The following is a 20,036-nucleotide window of genomic DNA, read 5'->3' as shown; positions in this document are numbered from 1 at the left end:
GCGACTTTGTTAACGCGGGGATTTACATGTCAAGTGGTAGCCTACGCTCTCACGTCATGCCCTTAAAGCCGGAGTTTAAGTGTTGCCTTCAGTATTTATAGATGGAAGCCGCCGCATAGTATCGTCCGAGTCAGAGACGCTTCTACTAGACCGCATCATCATCATCATCATCAGCAGCAGCAGCAGCAGCAGCAGCTGCAAGAATATACTCCCTGCAGACCGCGCAGCCCCGACTTAGGTTTGCTTGGCTAAAGCCGGCTGCTTTTTGTTAGGCAGTTCTTTCCATTATGTGGCAGTTTGCGACTCTGTGCTCATGTGTATGTGTTAGATAATGGAGCCGCAAATCAAAGTATTAGTGATCAATCAAGTAGTAAAACGTCTGTACGCAAACGAGGAGTTACAGTCGGAACCTAATAACACTGTCATGCCATACCCTTAAAGGAGGAGCTTTGATTGTCCTACAAGTGTTTTCCTCTGGTGTTTCTATATTCACACTCTCCTACTTTAAAATAGCCTGTATGACCCTGTCAAGCTGGCTTGAGTATCTTTCTGTGCAGGTAGCCCTGGCATGAATACACTAAATGTTAAGTGATTGCACAATAATTTCCGAGCCGCCTTCGGACACTAAGGTATCACCTACCGCTCCCCTCCGGCGCCAGAAACGAGTCAGTCCATCGCAAAGTCGCTACTCTTGGATTCCGAGTCTGGCCTGCAATCCCTGATCTACGCAGGAACAATCGTAGGCTTTTTAAAGCGGGGCGTTATATCGTCTGGGTATAGCCTTTCACATAATGCGATAGTCTGCCACTCTATGCTACAAATGTGTGCGAGATAAGACCGTGTGCGACGATAGGATATGTTAAACTGAGGTTTTAGCTGCAACATGTGCAGCGCCAATCAAGACTACATCAAACCGAAATCATTAATGCCTAACAGCATCCTACTAACAAAATGCTTCTGAAGTCGGTTAGTTTTTCTCACGTCTGTGCTTCAATTGCTCGGTTAGTTGCAGCACACAACAAATATTTTTGGAAGCCCACAAGTAGCACTAAAAAACGAACTCGAAAAGAAAATTGTCCTAGCAGCAGTATATGGAAGCAAAAACAGAAGACTGCGATGTTTTTCTCAACGTTTTTTTTTTCATTGGCTATGAACATCTTCATCTTCACTGCTTTCTTCGCCCATATCCAGTTGAAATGGGTCCAAGGCCCGCCGGATTCATTCCGCTGGGTAATTGGGCCTTCGAGTTAAAGCACATATTCGACCAAGGGGTGCCAGGCTGTTGAAAACATCTGCAGCCGAAAGGGCAGGTATTTGATATCCGTGGGTTGCACTGTGGTGGAAACAGGACGGAAAAGGCAAGCTAAGTGCACCAGTCAATTACAAGCTGCGCAAAAGCAATGGTACGAGGATGCGCCGTACCAGCATCGCAAGAGCACATTGACAACTCAGTGATGGCACCAGGCTTGCAATACACAAGCTAAACCCACTGTTCATGCATACTAAACTGCATATAAAGTAAGGCAGTAAAGATAGCGACGTTTATAACCTGACAGAATCATTATTAGTTTTTCAATTAATATTTCTGTCATTAGTCTCCTTGGCGTAGATTGTGCGTAAAGTCCCATATTTGCTCCCAATAAACTTTCACCGCATACGCGAAGCGTTGTTCTCTAAATTAATTTTTGTTATCTACTATTAACGACTATATATTTTCAAAGAAATGAGGAAATTCTCGTTCGATTTATCACGATTGTTCCATAAGGTCTACAGAAAAATGAAGGTCTCTGCTTGCTTCTCTTCACTTTATTCACCTTAAGGACCCCCTTTCCGGGAATATTACACAAGGGGTGGGTTAATATATACAACAATAATAAATAGATGTCATTCCCTTGCGATAAAAGTAGTTACAGCTTGTAAGAAAGAAGATGGACACATAATAGCGGCGACGTTGGTGGGGTGGGCATTCCAGTCCACAGCAGTTCGGGGAAAATAAGGAACATGAAATTGTTGCAGTACGAGATAGGGGCCGGGCAATCTGTAACGGATGTGCAGTCCGGTGAGATATGCAGGTCGGATGAGTAATCTAAGGTGCTTGATTCAGAGTGCTGTGGTAAAACTTGTGTAGCAAACAAAGGCTCGTGATGCGGCGGTGAGCTTCGAGGCTTTCGAGACAGGATATATTCTTCAGAGATGAACCGCTGATGGCATACGAATATGTAGAATCAATGAAGTGGATAGCGCAGTTTTGAACCGCGATCCAAGTGCATTTGTTGGGTACATTTGGTGAGGGTTCCAGATTGGACTAGCCTACTCAAGTTTAGGTTTCATAAGTGTTTTATAAGCCAGAAGTTTAACGTGCTGCGTGCATGACAAAGATGACGTTTTAGGAAACCTAGAGATCTGTTTGCAGATGGTATAAGTGTGGTGATGGGTGTTCGCCAAGAAATATCGCTGCACTATAGGTTACACCAAGATACTTGAACAATTGAACGCTTTCTATGGGTGATTTATCAACTGCATATGAATACATAAGGGGGTTGTGATGACGCTGGAATGAGACGAGTTTGCACTTGGCATTTGACGTCATTAAACAGCTGTTACACCATTCATAGACACGAGTAAGGCCGTTGTGAAGGGCCATTTGATCACAATTGTTAGTAACAGTACGGTAAGTTACACAGTCATCGGCGAAAGTCCGAATTTTACATATCACTTGTAGCGCTTACTCATTAATGTAAATTAAGAACGAACGCGGGCCGACCATAGATCCCTGCGGAATGCCGGATGTTACAGGCAGGATGCCTGAGCTGTGATTGTTAATAGAAATGAACTAAGATCGGTTAACAAGAAATTCATTAATAGTCTAGAACATTAGGGTTTAAATTTAAAAGGGCAAGTTTTAGTAATAGGCTTTGGTGTAGTACCTTGCCAAATGCTTTGCGAAATCTAAGAATAATAATGAATAATTATAATACAGCCGCAATAATTCACCATTTTATCGCTAATGTCTTAATCGTAGAACACGCGCATCTCTTTTTGTTGCATCTGCCGGTTTACAATCTCGATTTTAATCTACACTTTTGACGGTACACCGTGATTGACACAGATTAGAATTCCACCCCTGTCGCGCCTGAAGAGGGGAATTTTTGCACAAGTGCCGCATACCTTCCGAGGCACAAAAGAAAAACTGAAAAATGTTGCGAGAAGAGTGTCGTTCTTTTTTTAGGCAACATCTCGACAAGATGACTTGATTAGACAAACACATTTCGTCTTTTCTAAGCATTCGCTACAGGACTGGTTGAGGCTCTTTGTCAGCTCTTCATCAATTGGTTTGCTTTATGTCCCACCTTCATGCCATCTCTATACCGTGTATTCCTCAATGTGGCTACCGTTTCTGCGATAGGCGGGAGTTCATTCCCGGACATAGAAGGCAATATCCAGCTCAGACGGTTTCATAAAAGCAGCATTTATGTCCTCTTATCATCGCAAACCCGGTGAAATCACTTGCTTCCAATTTTAACCGGTGTATTTCTAACGCTATTTCGTTAACACGGCTATTACAGAGGTGTTTTATTATGCGCATTACATGTGAATTAAACCTCAACACCGATCGGCACTCTCCCTCAGGATGTGCTATTGGATGTGCTGACGTGAAATTCATGGAAAAATAGGCCTTTGACTCCCCTAGGGGGCATCGAAAAGGTATTGCCTTAATTCGCGTTTGGCTAAACTGCCTGGCTGCTATAAAATTAAATTGCGATGAACCCTAGTTCGCTTTTCAGATCAAGCTATTTTCGTTGTGCCTGTTAAAATAAGGCCCTAAGTATTTTCGTTTCCGTAGCTCGTCATGGTGTTTACTTATGACCGGTCTGCAATCTTTCGCCTCTTAGGTTAGTTGCAGCAATGCCAGGATACCATAATGTAGAATGTTCTTTTCAGTAACATCTGTGGGCTAAGTTCAGTGTTCTGTAGCACTGAAAAGTTCTTACTGCCATTTTCACGTACGCTTGTGCACCAGGGGGGGAGTAGCGACCCCTCCCCAAGAATTCTATACTATGGACAAAAAATTAGTCCCCACTGCTTTTACTCCGTTGCAAGTTTTTGGACGATACTGGCAGTCATGAAGCCGTGATGTTGCGTTCCATGAACTTCACTTACTACCTTTGCCTCCGGAAGGCCGAGAACTGAAGGTACCATCGCGAGAAGCGCTTTGCTCATCTGCGGCGGAACATTTTTTGCATTTTAAGCGCAAAATATTTTTTATGTGCTGCTATTCCATCACATCAGATTATATGTTTTATAAGCATTCCTCCTCTTTGCGTTGCGTTTTGGTCGTAGAGGTCTTTGTTGGAAGTGGTTGGAACTGGCGGAGGGAGGTGTTGTTGTGAAACTGAGCTCCCACTAATGTAGAACCTTGCGCATGCCTATGGATTTGCGCTTTCGTCTTCAAACCTTTCGCGAGACAATTTGCATGGTCATTGAGCAAAAGTTATCGAAACTAACGAGGGTCGTAGAGATTCAACACAGCTGTGCATGTTTTTTATTGTGGTCGAGTGGTGAACAGGCATTCGGCACACGACGCACGGTGAGCAGCCTTTAGCTGAAAAGTATGAATTACTAAAAAGCGCTATGCTTTAAATATTTCTTCAAAAAACGTAGAGAGGAGGCTATTTTGTTCCTTGTGTAACTCGTAACACACTGCTTCGAAACGAACGCTGTTAACAACCGTTCAATAATAAATTTATTCTTTATTGAACGCCTCAAATATCCCTAAGCATGGTACTGTATAGAGGGGAGTAACAATACGTTATACAGAATGAAAAGGAATTGAATGATGCGTGCTTAAAGCATATTTTCGTAGGCGGTTTAAGAATAGCCAGGGTGGTGTGAAGTGTGACATTGGCTGGCAGGCCATTCAATTTGATTGCTGTTTGATGAAAGAAAAAAATGTTTATGAGCGTGATACGTGAACTTCCAGGATAAAACGCTTCAGCATGGATGGTTCGAAGAAACACGTCATTAGATGGCTTAAATCTTTTACGTGCATAGTGGTAAAATTTACGAATGAGGCTCAGTGTGTACATATTTCGTCATATCTCGACGTCAGAGAGCTTAACTTAAGAGGTGATGGCAATAGCAATAGAAAGGAAATAAAATAAGAGCTGACGAAACTAAATGCGCGCATTTGTACTAATACCAGTGTTTTAGCTAAGTAAGAACTCAAGTGGGCCAGATAAGAGAAATTGTGGAACGTCAATTACGTCGTAAGACAGGAAAGGTAAACTTTCTTAAGTTATGGCTGTTATATGAGTGGACCAAGCACTATCGAGCTATATTCTGATTTCTAGGCACTTACACTATGTGCATGAGGAAGCAGTAACGGCGCCATATTGACATAGGTAGGCTCTGGATAACAATGCCGTGAATGAAAGAAATTATTGGTGTTTCTCACATATTCGGAGGGGTCAACCATGCTTCGTACCGAGGCTCAATGTACAAAACGTCAGCTTGGAGCCCAAACACCGGCGTTATTGTTCAAACAACAAGTAAGCGTTAAAACGACTGCGATGAGCAAAGAAAGCCATTTCGGATTTAAAAACGCCAATTTATAACCAGTCAAACTGTCGAAATTGAGTTATCACCTCTTACAAATTTTCAGTTACAGTAGTAGGAGCACGAACTCGCCAGCATAGATGGCATTTTGCACTTTATTCCTTTGTCTGCGGCTTCCTTGTTGCAACGATGGCGAACACAAAAATTTGGGATCATAACGTGAGATAAAACGCGATCATATATATATGCTTGCTAGCTCTGCGGTCACGCACTTTTCTTCCACCATCGCAGTGGTGGTCCAGTGTTTGGGACGCTTGACTGCTGTTCCCAAGGATGTGGGATCGAATCCCGGCGGCGGCGAGCGCTTTTCGATGGAGGAGAAAAGCAAGGTGCCCGTGTTTTGTGCAATTTCAGTGCAGGTGTTGAAACCCCAGGTGGTCGAAATTTGCTTAGCCCTCCACTACGGTGTCCCTCGTAGACAGACTGGCTTTAGAACGTTACGCCCCATAAACCAACCATTCCTGTCCCTCCTCCTCTCTTGCCCACACAAGGGCGGCTCGCTCAGCGCATTTGCCGGCTGTAGTTTACTTAAACAACTTACTTTATACTTCACACAATATAACAGCTGTACTACACTGCCGCTCCAGTGCTTCAGGGGCACGTATTGTAAGCTCTGCCATGAAATCAACTGTGAAAAGAAGCAAAGTGCGCGAACGATGTCGCTATATTTGCATCTGAAGGCTGCGGGACTAAACGTTTCTCTACTTGGCAAACAAATTGCTTATGGATAGCCAGATGTGACTAAAATTGCGTTGTTGATGTTGTCTAAGACTATATTGTTTTACATTTAGTGATTGCCAACTTCTCTCGATGAGTAAAGTTCGTCACATGGTTAACATTAAAACAGTCATTTCGCAACAGACTGTCATCGCTGAGTTCCGAAGTAATTTTGTTAATGGGCATCGAGACTACTACGTGACAAGAGTATTCTTGTTTTCAGAGTCCTTTCTTTTATTAAGATCGCTTTCTGCGCATTTGGAGAATGTATTCCTTTGATGTTCCTGCAGAAGTTTAACTTCCTGCTTACAATACCCTATTAACTCTCAGGAACTGCCAGCCCCTTGCTAACTGTCGAATAAAGTGTTTTTTTTTTTTGTCATCTTTATTAGCTTCCAGGTCAGTCACAGAATGCGTACATGGGCAAAGTCATCAGCCAGTAGAGGAGTTTAATTCCTCATTATTAATTATGATGTCTATTTTTTTCACACCGGTCTTCTAAACGTCGCAAGCGTTCACTGATCAACGTGAGAACCATTTTCAATTTTAAGGAGTACGGGCCCTATACAGGGCACAAAAGAACACACTACAGGGAAAAGTTATCAACCCCGATCACTAAGAGGCTTCTATTACCTGAGAGTCTTTCGCCTTTTAGTTTACTCTACCCACGCTTGTCACCACCTTCTCAGTAGTACTGATGACAATGATTATACTGTAATGGACCAAAATCAGCCGTGTCACAAGACACAAATTATGTTTCAAACAATTCCTCCCAGAACATCCGAGCAGCTCTTCCCTTTCAGTATTAGCGGGCCTCACAAAGAAGAAGATATTAAACAACATAGTACGCGGGATAAGAACTGTCCGTGATGTGACGAGTGGTACAGCACGGTTTGTCGTTTGTGATTGGCTCTTTGAACGCGAGACGTTCCTACACGTCAAAGTCACAAGTGACGCTAACTCGCTCCTTAGCTAGTTTTGAGGAAGCTTTGGTTTTCACTCCCTCTGATCCGCCATATTTTCTCACATCTCATTTTCGGCTGCGCAAAGCCTGGGTCAATAGGTAGACAGCCATGCTTTAATTAAAAGCCAAACGGAAAACTATTATTAATACTTTAAGTATGCTGCAATTTTACTTCATGCGTGATTATTTGAAATGCAAGTTTCATGGTATCCCTCTAAGTATACCGGAAAGTTAGCCCCTGATAGAGCCAGCTGCACCGAGATGTTGTCTAGTGCACTTCATAAACAAAAGGCACCATAGTGGGCAGATTTGTTATGGGCTGAAGAAACAAAAACAGGTTATTTCTATCCGCACCATGCATCGCCTCACTCGGGTAATACGTAAGCACCGTACCGCTTTAAGGCACCTTGCATGACCTCTCAATGTTGGAAACGCATGGCCTGCCCTGAAACGCCAAGAAAAAATAAATTAGTACACCCAAAAAATCCGCACTGAAACATCGGCACTAATCATCAGTAATTCATATATACTGTCGTGCTTATTCCTTATGCTACGGATATTTATATGCAATACAGAAAGGTATCTGGTAAAGCCTAAGTAGGTGTAATTAAAGTCTTTAAAATCGTAATAGCGACACTCAGTGCTGTTCAGGGTATCTGTTTCGGCGTCACCTCTGAATATAATAGAATAGAAAGCCAGGGAGGTCAACTAGATGATGCCCAGTAAGCTACCCTACACGTGGGGAGGCGAGCAGAGAGAGAAAAGGGAAAGAAATAGCGCTAAGGAATGAAGTCTGTCGCATGTCCAGACATCTATAGTAAAAGGAGGTAGAGAAGGCGTACACTTAAAATGCAGAACTCCACCCCGAGGTCTTTCTAAAACTTAAGGAGTGCCTGCACACCTTTTATTTTTGATGAAAATGTCCTCCAAGTTCCCAGAATATTAGCTTGTGTGAGATAGCGAGAGTCCAAGCAGCGGACAGTGGTAGCCAGGAGGACACACTCACTTTCAAACTAAGGCCAGTCACAAAGTATGTGCGCAATCGTTTCAACATACCCGCACTGCTCACACGTTGTAGATTCTGCCATTCCGATGAAATGGGAATAGGCGCTTGTAAACACCTCCCTTAGTTACAGATGACACAACGTTGTGGCATCACAGTGGGAGCGGCCGAATGCTACCTGTAGTTGAAGTGATTGGTCAAAGTGGTCCGAGCGGGATGTACAGCCTCCAAGCGTAGACCACGATTGTCTAGTCATGTTTCGGGCAATTAGTCGAAGGTTCCTTTCTCCGCTAACGTGACCCAGTTTTATGCATTTCTAACATTGTAGGGGTTTTGGTATGAATGACCGCACATGGTCACGAAAGTGGCCTACCTTCACATGTGACGGCAGGCTGTCGTCTTTGAATATAATCTTCACACAGCGAGAAATTCCAAGACGTGACACCCGAAGAATCACGGTACCTTTTTTTGCTAGTTTCACGAGTACGGGCAGATCATCCTTCGTGGTAGTCTCTATGACGTCGGAAGAGAACTCCTCACCCAGCGGAATAATTGTTGCTACTGGTCGGCCTCCGAGTTCAGTCATAGACCGCAGTGATTCAAGCCCAGAAACATGATGGACCTCAACTGCAACGAGATTTTTGCGCGAGTTCACCCGAACGTCTTTAATTTTATTAGACACGAGGGCCTCAAGTTGCAAAGAGACAGCTTGCCTGTTAAGCCGCCTTATTTTGTCAGATCGATTCAGAGGCGGGATGAGAATTGTGCGCTTCTGTTCTTGGCCATTTGTCTTCACCGTGGATTCACTTGATAACGAAGTGGCTCCTAATATTCGTCTTTTGGTCCTCCGGCTGAGACATGTCTCAAATTCAACTTCACTACTGTCCTCACTGAAGTATAGTATGGTATCCTCGCTGTCAGAGTCACTCATAAGGCAGCAATGCTTCCTTCAAGAACTCGAGGAGGAAGCCACCAGTCTGTTCGGACGTCAAGGAAGATCCAGGTCCGTCACCGTATGACGAGGGACGGCGATACACACGTAAAAAAAATTACCGACGATTAAGTTACTTCCTAATACGAAATTTGAGCGCAGCAAATTAGCTGTTTCACCTTTTCGATAGATTGAGGCAAATCCGCCGCCACCGATCTGGCTCTCTGATTGCCACCGCACAGGGGTTGCATTGGAGGAGGAGCGAAGAAAGGAATTAAGTTCGAGCCGGCGCTTTGACAACCGGAGACTCGCAGGAAGAGGGGGGAGGAGGGCGGCGTGTACACCCAGCGGCAAACGATGGGGGCAGAAGCGCGCGCAGCAAGCGGACAACGCGATAAATGGAGGAGGGAAGAGATAGCAGCGACTGACTGATGCTGCTGACGCCGATAGTGAGTCAACCACAGCTGCGTAGTTGGTTTCAGGGACAACGCCGCCGATGCCGACGCAAACAATATGATACCCTCGCTTCCGCAGCGCCAAGAACCAGGTCTAGCCGTGGGAAGGTGGTCACGTATTCGTCGACGTGCCGGGGCCTACGTGAAATAACCGGCGCGTCGGCAACTGAAGAGCACCCTATCCGCTACACAGGAACAGGGGGGGGGGGGGGGGGGGGGGGGCCCTCCCTTCCTCTTTCTGCATGGCGGCGACGGTGTTCTATGCAGTCACGTTATCTTGACTCTCTAGCGGCGTCACCGGCATCCAGCGGTATCAGTCGGTCGCTGCTAGCGCTGGGGGGATGAAAGGGGGGTGGAGCTGGTTACGAGGCCGACGACGACGACGACGCCGACGCGAAACCCAGGAACGGACGCCAAAGAGCTGCGCTCTAAAACAGTGAAAAATGTAGGAGACAGAAAGCGTTCCGCCTTTCAATGACAAAATTCCTAAAAACAATTGTGTTTAATAGCAAATACTTTTGAAACAACTACAACAGAAATGAAGCTTATCGCACAATTTTATTTCTCGTGCAAAATTTCACAGCCTGATGTATGAAGAATGAGTGTGCAAAGTTTCACAAAAACGTCAACGCGAAGAAAAAAAAACTGCGAAAGTGCGTTTCATCCGAAATAACCGAAAAAACAGTTTCGAGGAAAACAACAGAAAGGATTTGGTAAAATCTCCATGTGCCATGCAGCAATGTTCAAGAGGGTTACAATTCTCAGCGTTTCTAGCTCAGCTCTTTCCGAGTCTTTTCTTAACTTCCTTTCGCCCGTATGACTTTTATCTTTGCGTAATGACATCGTTAGAGTCACGGGAGGATTTAGATGCGCTGTAGATCACCAATCAAGCAAGCTTTCAAACAAGTGTACACCTTCCCCATGTGCCTAAAGCACGTAAACAACCAGGTGAAATCTTATAAGAACACCAGTCATCGAACAGGTACTATGCATGTTCTTCAATTCGCTCGGAAATGTTCTAGTGTACCACACACGTGGTCTAAATGGTATAGGCATCCTTGTTGTGAACGTTTTGTTTTTATACGCAGACAAAAACGCCATACATCGTTAAAATTAATTATTATTGTAAACTCGAAACTTAAGAAGCAAAGAAGCTAGACCGCTAAAACAGGGAAATATTTTTTGGTGCGTGGAAGCGGAGACTGTTATCAAAATTCACGCAGGCTTGCTAATGTGCACAACAATGCTGAATTGGGCTATATGTTGCAGTTGCATATTGGGCACTTAACGGAAATTAAACGAGGAAAAAACAAGGGAGGGACAGACGCGATTAACATCAAATTAAATACGATATGTTTTCACTTGAACACAGCCCCATTCTATGCCACACCACAAATTTCCGAATATTAAAAAGACACGAGTATTGCAAATTTGCTACGTTTGGATGATTTTAGTTAAAAGATAATTTTTGCTAATATTTACGATATAATACATAAATTTATTAAATTACATTTCGAGAGCGTAATCAGTGTTCAGGTTCTCTTATTCGCACACAAACACTGAAGTCGTGTAGACCACAGGGTCAAAATATCATGCGCCCCCTTGAGAGCTTTTTTTTTTTGTTAGATCAAACAAAAACAGCCATTCGTGCTTAAGACATTTATTTTACGTGTAAATTTATACATTGGAAAGAGAAGCAGCAAGACCCCAAATACAAGGAAATATTTATATGCAATGGTTGCTACAACAATTACCTGTATCTTTGTACCGGTTTTAGTTCGGAGGAAATTTTGCCATTTATTCAAAGCTGATTGTTTTGTTTGTTGTAATATATTAGGAAATTTTTCTTTCAGTAAGTTTTCGATTGGCCTGATACCCTAAGCAAAAATAAAGGCATTCGCAGAATTAAAAAGCAGTGCTAGAGAAGCTATCACGTCTACTCCTACGGCGAAGCTTCAACATGCCCCTAATTTGCGGGCAAAATAGGATGACATCAAATTTTGCAGGTCCAAACGGCCAACTTTGTGGAGGGGGTGTGCAGAAAGACACTGTCTAGGGTGCATGCTACCCTGGTACGAGTGCTTAGAAAGCCTAGAGCTTGTCTCGATAAATCTCGATCACTGTCTGAATGTCCCACTTTCGGTGCCTGGATAACTGAAAGTGTTGTCAAACGTTTTGGCACCGAGTAATTCGCACATGAACAGTGGCGCCCGCTGTGATTCCTTACCGTCGGTATTAAAGTCGCCGCAGATGATGAAGGGAGCGTTCAGTTCCCGCGCAATGTACGTGCTAACATTCGCATATTTAATAAAGCTTGATAAAAATTATATCTTCCATGCCCTTTACGGCGGTGTTTGGAAATATATATATGCACGTTATCACTATGTTTAATACGCTGACGCCGCACTTCACCGCACACATGTCTCCACAGGTGAGCTTTGCCCTACCGATAGCTTCTCTGTCATGAGTACATGACATGTATTCTGTGCAGTTTGCTAAATGGCAAAGCCACCAGCTCTAAAGTCGTGGCATTTGAAGACGTCAACACAGACGAGTTGATTGAATCACAGTGATTGGCGCCGCTTGTCCGAAAGGTGCTCTAAAACGGCCCCGGAGCACACGCTAGAAACTCTCCAACACTACCAATCTTATGTCTTGACAACGTTGTTTATATAGGTAGTAAATAAAAATTCAAGGACACTTTGGCGACCAAAATGATGAAAGGCAAAAGCCTGAGTGCTGCATTCTGCAACAACGCGGCTTTTGCGCACGTAGCGATGAATGCTGCCATGAGTAAAGCAAGCGACTACTCTCACATTCTGCGAGTAAATTTATTCAATGAATTCTGCTTGGCAGCGACGAGAGCGCGGTCCTTGTATCTTCGCCGTTGTACGTTTACTGTGTGGCTGCTTTTACCGGGTGCGCGGCAATAATTAGTAAATAAAGAATTATGGAACAGTCACTAATCAGCTGTAATAATTATTTACTCAACAATGAGTGATTAGTAAACAAGTAGCAATTCGGAATAGTAATTAGTGATTAGCAATCAGCCCCTAATTAATCATTCTATAATTTATAATTGATCGCTGATTGTCATATGGCCATATAAGGCACGCATTAGCGCATACTGTGGTGGGGCTCTGTGATTGGTTGAAACCTCTTTGACGTCCTCCCGTCTCGACCAATCAGAGCCGCCGCAGAAGCGTGACCCTTTTTCTGGCGACAACGATGAGGCAATAAAGGCTTTCGCCGTAAAAATCGTTCGCTGTTCGTGCAGCGTCATTTACCGACCCCCTGAGGCAATATTAATTACAACACACGAGAATTTTCGAAACTCCTCTGAGCGTCACTAAGGCTCCTTAGGTTGTCCTGCAGCCTTGATGGGTGGAAACTCCTCTGGATGGGTGGAACTATGACGAAAAATGGGAGTTGTAAATGTCGCCGTTAAACGCCTTCCTCCATCAGAACTTCACAGATTGGAATGTTCCCAATGCTCGAGCGCACACGCTCTTGACTTTTTCAACAAGCCTGTGGACCCCGTCTTCCTACAGAAAGACTAGTTTTCCCGCAAGTGGTTGACTCGTTTTATTGCTGCGTGGGACAAATGCGTGACCATGCTGCAGCCCTCATACTAGAGTACAGGGAGAGAGAGAGAGAGAGAGTAAACTTTAATTCGTTAACGAAATTGTGAGTGATTTATTCAGTCCAAGACACTTTTGGCTTGGGCTGCTTCCCGGGCCCTGGTGAGCAGGCTGCGCTGCTCAGAGAGACTCGTGTGGGCCAGCTCGGCCCCCCACTCCGCTTGGCTGAGTGCTCGAGCTTTATATCTCTCTAATTGATCATTGCAGTTCCATATCATGTGAAGGATGTCAGAGACTTCACCGCATGCAGTGCATGTGTTATTTGGAATTTTGCGGGCCAGATTTTGTGGTACTTTGCTAGGTTTGGGAATGTCCTAGCCTGTATGTTTCTCCAGGTTACTGCCTCCTGTCTGCTGAGGTCTTTGTGCGGTTCTGCGTATCGTTTTCTTTTTAATTTGAAGTATTGTATTAGTTCCTCATATGTGAGAGGGGTTGAAGGTTCTGAGACAGCTGGCACAGGTGCCCGGAAAGTATGCCCGTGGGCTATCCTTTCGGCAGCCTCGTTGCCGTCGATTCCCTCGTGTGCCGGTATCCACAGGAATGTGTGCTTCATGTTGCTTGTCTTTTTTTCCTGCTCCATTATTATCGTTGCTGTCCGGACGCTGAGAAAGTCTCGGACGTAATGGTACGTTCTCTCTCCGTACCCAGTTTCCGATATGCTATCGAGAATTGCTTTGTGGCTGATGTTGTCAAAGGCACCTTTTAGATCCATCGCGAGGAGGATACCTTGTTTTTTGGCTGATATTCTCTCCAAGATGTCGTGCTTGATTTGCAGCATTACTTGAATTGCATGATTTGCACCGCACTATCTGTCCTGTGTTGACAGATAGTGCGGTGCGCTGGAGTGGTGTGTTGCACGGGCACAATATAAAGTACGGGCGCATGCCTCATCTCTCGCAACTGTGAAATTTATCAAGACTCTGGTGGCCTACCGCATGTGCTGTTTTCATTGCCTGTTCCTTTAATTCCATTTTCAGGCAAAAGCCTTTAATGGCTCATCGTTGTCCGTCCGTCGGCAAAACCTGTCAAACTATAGCTGTCAATCATCCTAGTTACGCTATCAGAAACGTAAAAATCGTGTCTTCACCGAGAATCGAACCTCCTTCCCTAAGATCTCGAGCCGGGTGCTTTAACCAACTGAGCCACGCCCAGTATCGTTAGACACTTATTCATATTTATCCTTGTCTACCGTCAGGATGACAGTAGCGATGACACTGACGCTACAATTAGTGATATTGACAGTGATGACAGTAGCTATGATAACGATGGTGCGTTTAGTTGATAATGATAATGAGAGCCAACGTGAAGCACCGTGTGCAGCTGCAATGCTAAGGCTTTCGAATTTCTGTGGTGTAAATTACACAGTGCTCTCGGAATTGTTTATTTTCTTCATTAGAAGAGATTAGTAGCTTTAGACCTTTTAGATTTGCTGGGAGACAGTCATTCGTCTGCAAAATTCTCTTTCATCGCCATCATTATCAGCCTGACTATACCCACTGCAGGGCGAAGGCCTCTCCCATATTTCTCCACCTAACCCGGTTCTGTACCTAAGGTTCTGCCGCCCCCTGCTACGCTTTCCTTCCCTTGAAATCCAGTTTGTTACCCTAAGCGATCATCGGTTATCCTCTCTTCGCACTACATGTCCTGCCCATGCCCATTTCATCTTCTTAATTTCCACTAGAATGTCGGTAACTTGAGTTATTTCTCTGACCCACTCTGCATGCCTCCTATGTCTTAATGTTACCCCTACCATTTTTCGTTCCATAGCCCTCTGGGTTGTCCTCAACTTAAGTAGAACTCTCTTGGTTAGTCTCCACGTTTCAGCTCCATAGGTGAGTACAGGTAAGATGCAACTTTCCTCTTGAGCGATACCGGTAAGCTGCTAGTCATAATCTACGAGTGCTTGCCAAATGCGCTCCATCCCAATTTTATTCTTTTTGTTATTTCCTTCTCATGGTCCGGATCTGCGGTTACTACCTGTCCTAAGTAGACATATTCGCCTACTACTTCCAGTACTTCGCTACCTAATGTAAACTGCTGTTCCTTCCCGAGGCGGTTGAACATTACCTTAGTGTTCTGCATATAGATTTTCAAGCCTACCTGTCTACTTTTCCTGTCTAGGTCATCAATCATTATTTGCAGTTCATCCCACGAGTTGGTTAGTAAGGCAATGTCATCAGCAAATCGCAGATTACTGAGGTATTCTCCATCTACCCTTATCCCTAACTTTTCCCATTCCAAGTCTCTGAATACTTCCTCTAAGTAAGCTTTGAATAGTCCTGGGGAGATTATGTCTCCTTGCCTAACACCTTTTTTTATGGAAATTTTGTTACTTTCTTTATGCAGAACTATGGTTGCTGTGCAGCCACTATATATATCTTCCAGCACTTTCACGTACGGCTCGTCTACCCCCTGATTTCGCAATGCCTGCATCACCTCCGAGGTTTCAACTGAGTCAAATGCTTTTTCGTAACCAATGAATGCTATGTATAAGGGCTGGTTATATTCCGAGTATTTTTCTATCACCTGATTGCAAAATTCGTCTGCAACATTTTCTTTATAAATCTTCGAACTTTCTCCCGGATATTAAAGGTATGTTTTGTTAGCGAAAAGCAGCGCAAAAGGAGATATGGCTACAGTAAAGTTAGTGTGTACAGAAATTAAAGACTCCAGTAAGATTGCAACCGCTTTCCCCTCGACAGAAACCCTAAACGCTACATCATGCGTTGCTCGTATTCTAGCGTAACTTGATAGCAATATCTCGTCGCTACGAATTCATTCAGGCCGTTTATAAGCCGTAGAACTGCGAAAAAGCAAGTAAGAGGGAGGCACACCGTAGCACCAATATTTGCGCATTCTCGCAACTGAGCCTGGCTGCGATTTGTTCGTTGTTCAGCGAAAGATTGCTAACTCTGGCCAAATATTGTTAAAGAAAGACTCTGGTCATCTGGTACATCGCATGGCCTAAGTGACAAGTTAAAAAGGTCTTTAAAAAATCCTGAAATGTGCTCAGCTTAACGCCACAAAGTAAATTAGTAATACCATCCGGTCCACTGGATTTCCTTGTAATGATAGCCAGAATCATCTCCAGAACAGTCTAGCGCGATCACAATATCATGTGAGCAACCCGACGTGACTGCTACGATCAATTTCGTCCTGCTCCCTAAAAAATATATTTGAAATAACGATTAACTTTTCGCAATGTCACATGAATCTGTCAGTTTTTTGTAGTCAACTTTTATCTTCGTTGGCTCCCTTTTAGTTTTGGGGCGACTTTTAATAAACTCCTCAAGGTTGTTATTAAAGATGTTATGTCTACTGTGTTTAACTTTTGTTAGTAAATTATTTTTAAGTAGGCCTCCTCGGTTTTCGTTCTAGCTTACTTTCTCGCTTTATTTTTCGCTTGCAGTGAATTGTCTCCAGAGTAATCCATCCATTTGAGCGACATTTACGAACAGTTTTTGATGGCATGAAGGTGTCAACACAGTATTTGATAGAATCTCGAAACAACTGGCATGCGGTACACAGGACCACAAAGGTGAGAATCTAAATAGTCGATAACCCTGTCGGGGTGGCGCAGGGGTTACGGCGCTCGACTACTGTGCCCAAGGATGCGGGATCGAATCCCCGCCTCGGTGACCGCTTTTAGATGGAGGCGAAAAGCAAGGAATTTGCTGTACGATGTCAGTGCACGTTAAAGAACCCCAGGTGGTCATATTTCCGGAGCCCTCCACAACGGCGTCTCTCATAGCCTGAGTCGCTTTGGGACGTTAAACTCCACAAAACCAAACCTAAATAGTCGATAATTGCTATATCATCTGCTCTTTCAAATACTTAACTATTGGATTTCGGCAGAAGTGTCTTTTTGCCTATCAAGAGTTCTAGCCCACGTGAAAAATGTCAGTTTATGATCGAAAGTTCCCGCCTGAGCTGACGCATTAGCACCGAAAACAAACTTCACTAATGAACAGATCGAGGGTCAATAATCAAGTTGCCTCTTTTATTAACTTTTGCAACTTGTTCGAGGTTAAGAGAAAGCATAAATTCAAGAATCGCGTCGCGCTCCCCATGTAATAGCCATATTTGAGCTCGTTTCAATTATTAAGCCGCAAATTAAAGTCACCTGTGATTATCAAGTTTTTTTCCTCGCATTTTTACAGCTTCACCCTATAACTGAACTTAACCGAGTATTCATTCTTAGAATTAGGACAGCAATATACGACACAAGAAAAATGTTTCTCTCGATAATACCACTCTCAGGAATAACTTTCGTGATTGCTGATTTGGTCAAGATTTATTCCAGTCTTTTAGAAATTACAGCTACACTGTCATCGCGAGACCTTCAGCCTCTTTTATATAACTGATAACCGGTGGAACAACTTCATCGTCACGTATCAGCTCAGTAAGCCAAGTTTTCTTGATGACGCAGATATGAGGTGCGTATGGCGACAAAATATCTAGCTCATCTGATTTAGCTAGAATACTGCTAGCGTTGAGAGACAGTATGCGTATCTGCCAACGCTCGACTGCTAGCTCAAAGAAGATGGCCTATTGAGATTAGGCACTTCCCTGCGAGCGTTCATCATTTCGTCCCAGTGGAGACCTTTGTCACCGATTCGAAGTTTATCGTGTGGCTTTCTTTTTACTGGAATCTCGGGAAAAATAATAATCGGTACCTTTGGTTTAGGCCTCCCAAGCCTGTGAATTCACACGACTGATAAGCAGGTAACGCGCAATTTTTCCTGGAAAGTTTTCTTTATCACTCTGTTCACAAAAGGCGTAATGCGACAGGATATCTGAAGATCTCTGCTAAAACTTCCACTGACGTGGTCATACTCACTCAGCAAGAGAAGTGGTGAACAGCAACAGAACAAGTGGAAAGAGAGCTATAGACTTCATCTGGCCTCCGCACCCAATGAGAGTGACAAAGTGAGTCATTCCTTTCGTTTCGATATCGACGCGCGCATTCACGTATACGTTAACAGTAGCGCATCAAATAAATCTTACAGAATGGACTGAAGATTCAACTTCATGCGCGCATAATTTATAACCGAACAGATCGTGAAAAGCCGTCTCTATTCAGTGCAATGTAATTAATAGTCTGCCCCATCGAAATTGAGATATTCTGCTCGCTAGCAATGACAAAGACAAGATATGGAATATATTACCTAAAACGTATATACTAGACCATTGTTGCGGCAAAAATTTCCTCTAGGACGCACTTTGTTGCTCTTATCTTCATTTTGTAATTGTTAAGCTTTTTTTTACGTTTTCTTGTTTGGGGGCGCGAAGATCGCAGTGGCCAATCCCACGTAGACTAGGCTACGACTCAATTAGCAATTTTGTACTCCACGACCAGCCGAATCGTTTGGCACCATCCCAACCCTTCTGCGCCAAACGAGTGGCCCACCAATTTGCACATCTGTTGCGCAAAGAGGATTAATCTCGATGCCACCAGACGAATTTACATAGCGAAGCGAAATTATAGGCCCAAATTGCAGCGTCGACTCACGCATCTCGTTGAGCAGGCATCATCATCATCATCATCATCAACCTGACTATACCCACTGCAGGGCGAAGGCCTCTCCCATATTTCTCCAATTAACCCGGTCCTGTGCTAGCTGCATCCACTTGACCCCCGCGAACTTCTTGACCTCATTCGTCCACCTAACTTTCTGCCGCCCCCTGCTACGCTTTCCTTCCTTTGGAATTCAGTTTGTTACCCTAAGCGACCATCGGTTATCCTCTCTTCGCACTACATGTCCTGCCCATGTCCATGAGTAGGCATGCCTGCATGCTTTGCCGCTGAATGAAGTCGTTTTTTGACGGTGGTCGACGTTATTATTTTGTGTTTCGGCTGCATGGTGGTCCTATAGCTGACGTATTATTTTCCGCGCTGTGGTATTGTGCATGTTGTTGCTATATTGACATCTGTGGGGACAGCCGGGGGTTAAACTAGGTCAAAGGCGGCCCGGTGTTTCCCCTGCTTCTATATTTTTGATGCCAAAACCGGGGAGTTGGTTGCACTTGTCCATCATCTGCTTCAGTGCTGCTTCATAGTTCACCTGATGGTTGGACCTGCTCGAGATATAATCGCTGATCTGTTCGTGTCATCGCTGCCATGGGGCCCTCACCAATGTCGCACGATGTCGACGGGTTCCGGTTTTGTTGGACAAGGACCAGAGCACTACCCTTAAGGGTATCGGCGGTGACACCAATTGCTCTGCTTCCAGGTGACGTGCTGCTTTCAGAGAAAAGGTCCACTCAACTGCTTCGAATTTTTGAGGAGTGCCAATATCGATACTCAGAGCATTGACGGTTTCATCCAGTTCAACTGGACATCTGGCTTTAGGCTGACTTCGTAACGTTTCGGCTGCTCTGTCTTCTTGTTGACCCCCTTTCAGGGGGTAAACGCTGGCGTAAACGCTGTAAGGTGTAAACGCTAAAGGTGTAAACGCTGGCGCACCACGAGCAGGGCGCAGGACTGGAAATTCATAGCTGCAACTATACGTTTAGAGGAACAGCCATGATGTCAACAGTGGAACACACACTCTGACACAACAAAATCATGTTAGCTTTTTGTTTTCCTGTGCACTGCTCTTTCTTTTTGCGCTCGTGAAACAGTAGCCGCCATTTCCCAGGCTTTTCGACGATTCTTCGTCTTCCGCACCCATTGCACAAGTGCTTGCTGCATTGCCGGAGTCAGTTC

General features: G+C 44.3%; 1 long non-coding RNA gene across 1 annotated transcript; it reads right to left on the bottom strand.

The window, feature by feature from the left end:
- Positions 1–1,116: 1,116 nt before the first annotated feature.
- Positions 1,117–18,365, bottom strand: LOC146180349 (uncharacterized). The gene is made up of 3 exons (XR_014700838.1): positions 18,168–18,365; positions 7,691–7,742; positions 1,117–1,333 (listed from the first exon to the last, which is right to left on the bottom strand). It is a non-coding gene; the product is annotated as an uncharacterized LOC146180349 (long non-coding RNA).
- Between the last annotated feature and the right edge of the window lie 1,671 nt (positions 18,366–20,036).

The sequence above is a fragment of the Amblyomma maculatum genome, chromosome 9 (genome assembly GCF_055883805.1).
Source record: "Amblyomma maculatum isolate TAMU_Amacu chromosome 9, ASM5588380v1, whole genome shotgun sequence".
Taxonomy (NCBI): domain Eukaryota; kingdom Metazoa; phylum Arthropoda; class Arachnida; order Ixodida; family Ixodidae; genus Amblyomma; species Amblyomma maculatum.
This window is presented reverse-complemented; position numbering and strand designations above follow the sequence as displayed.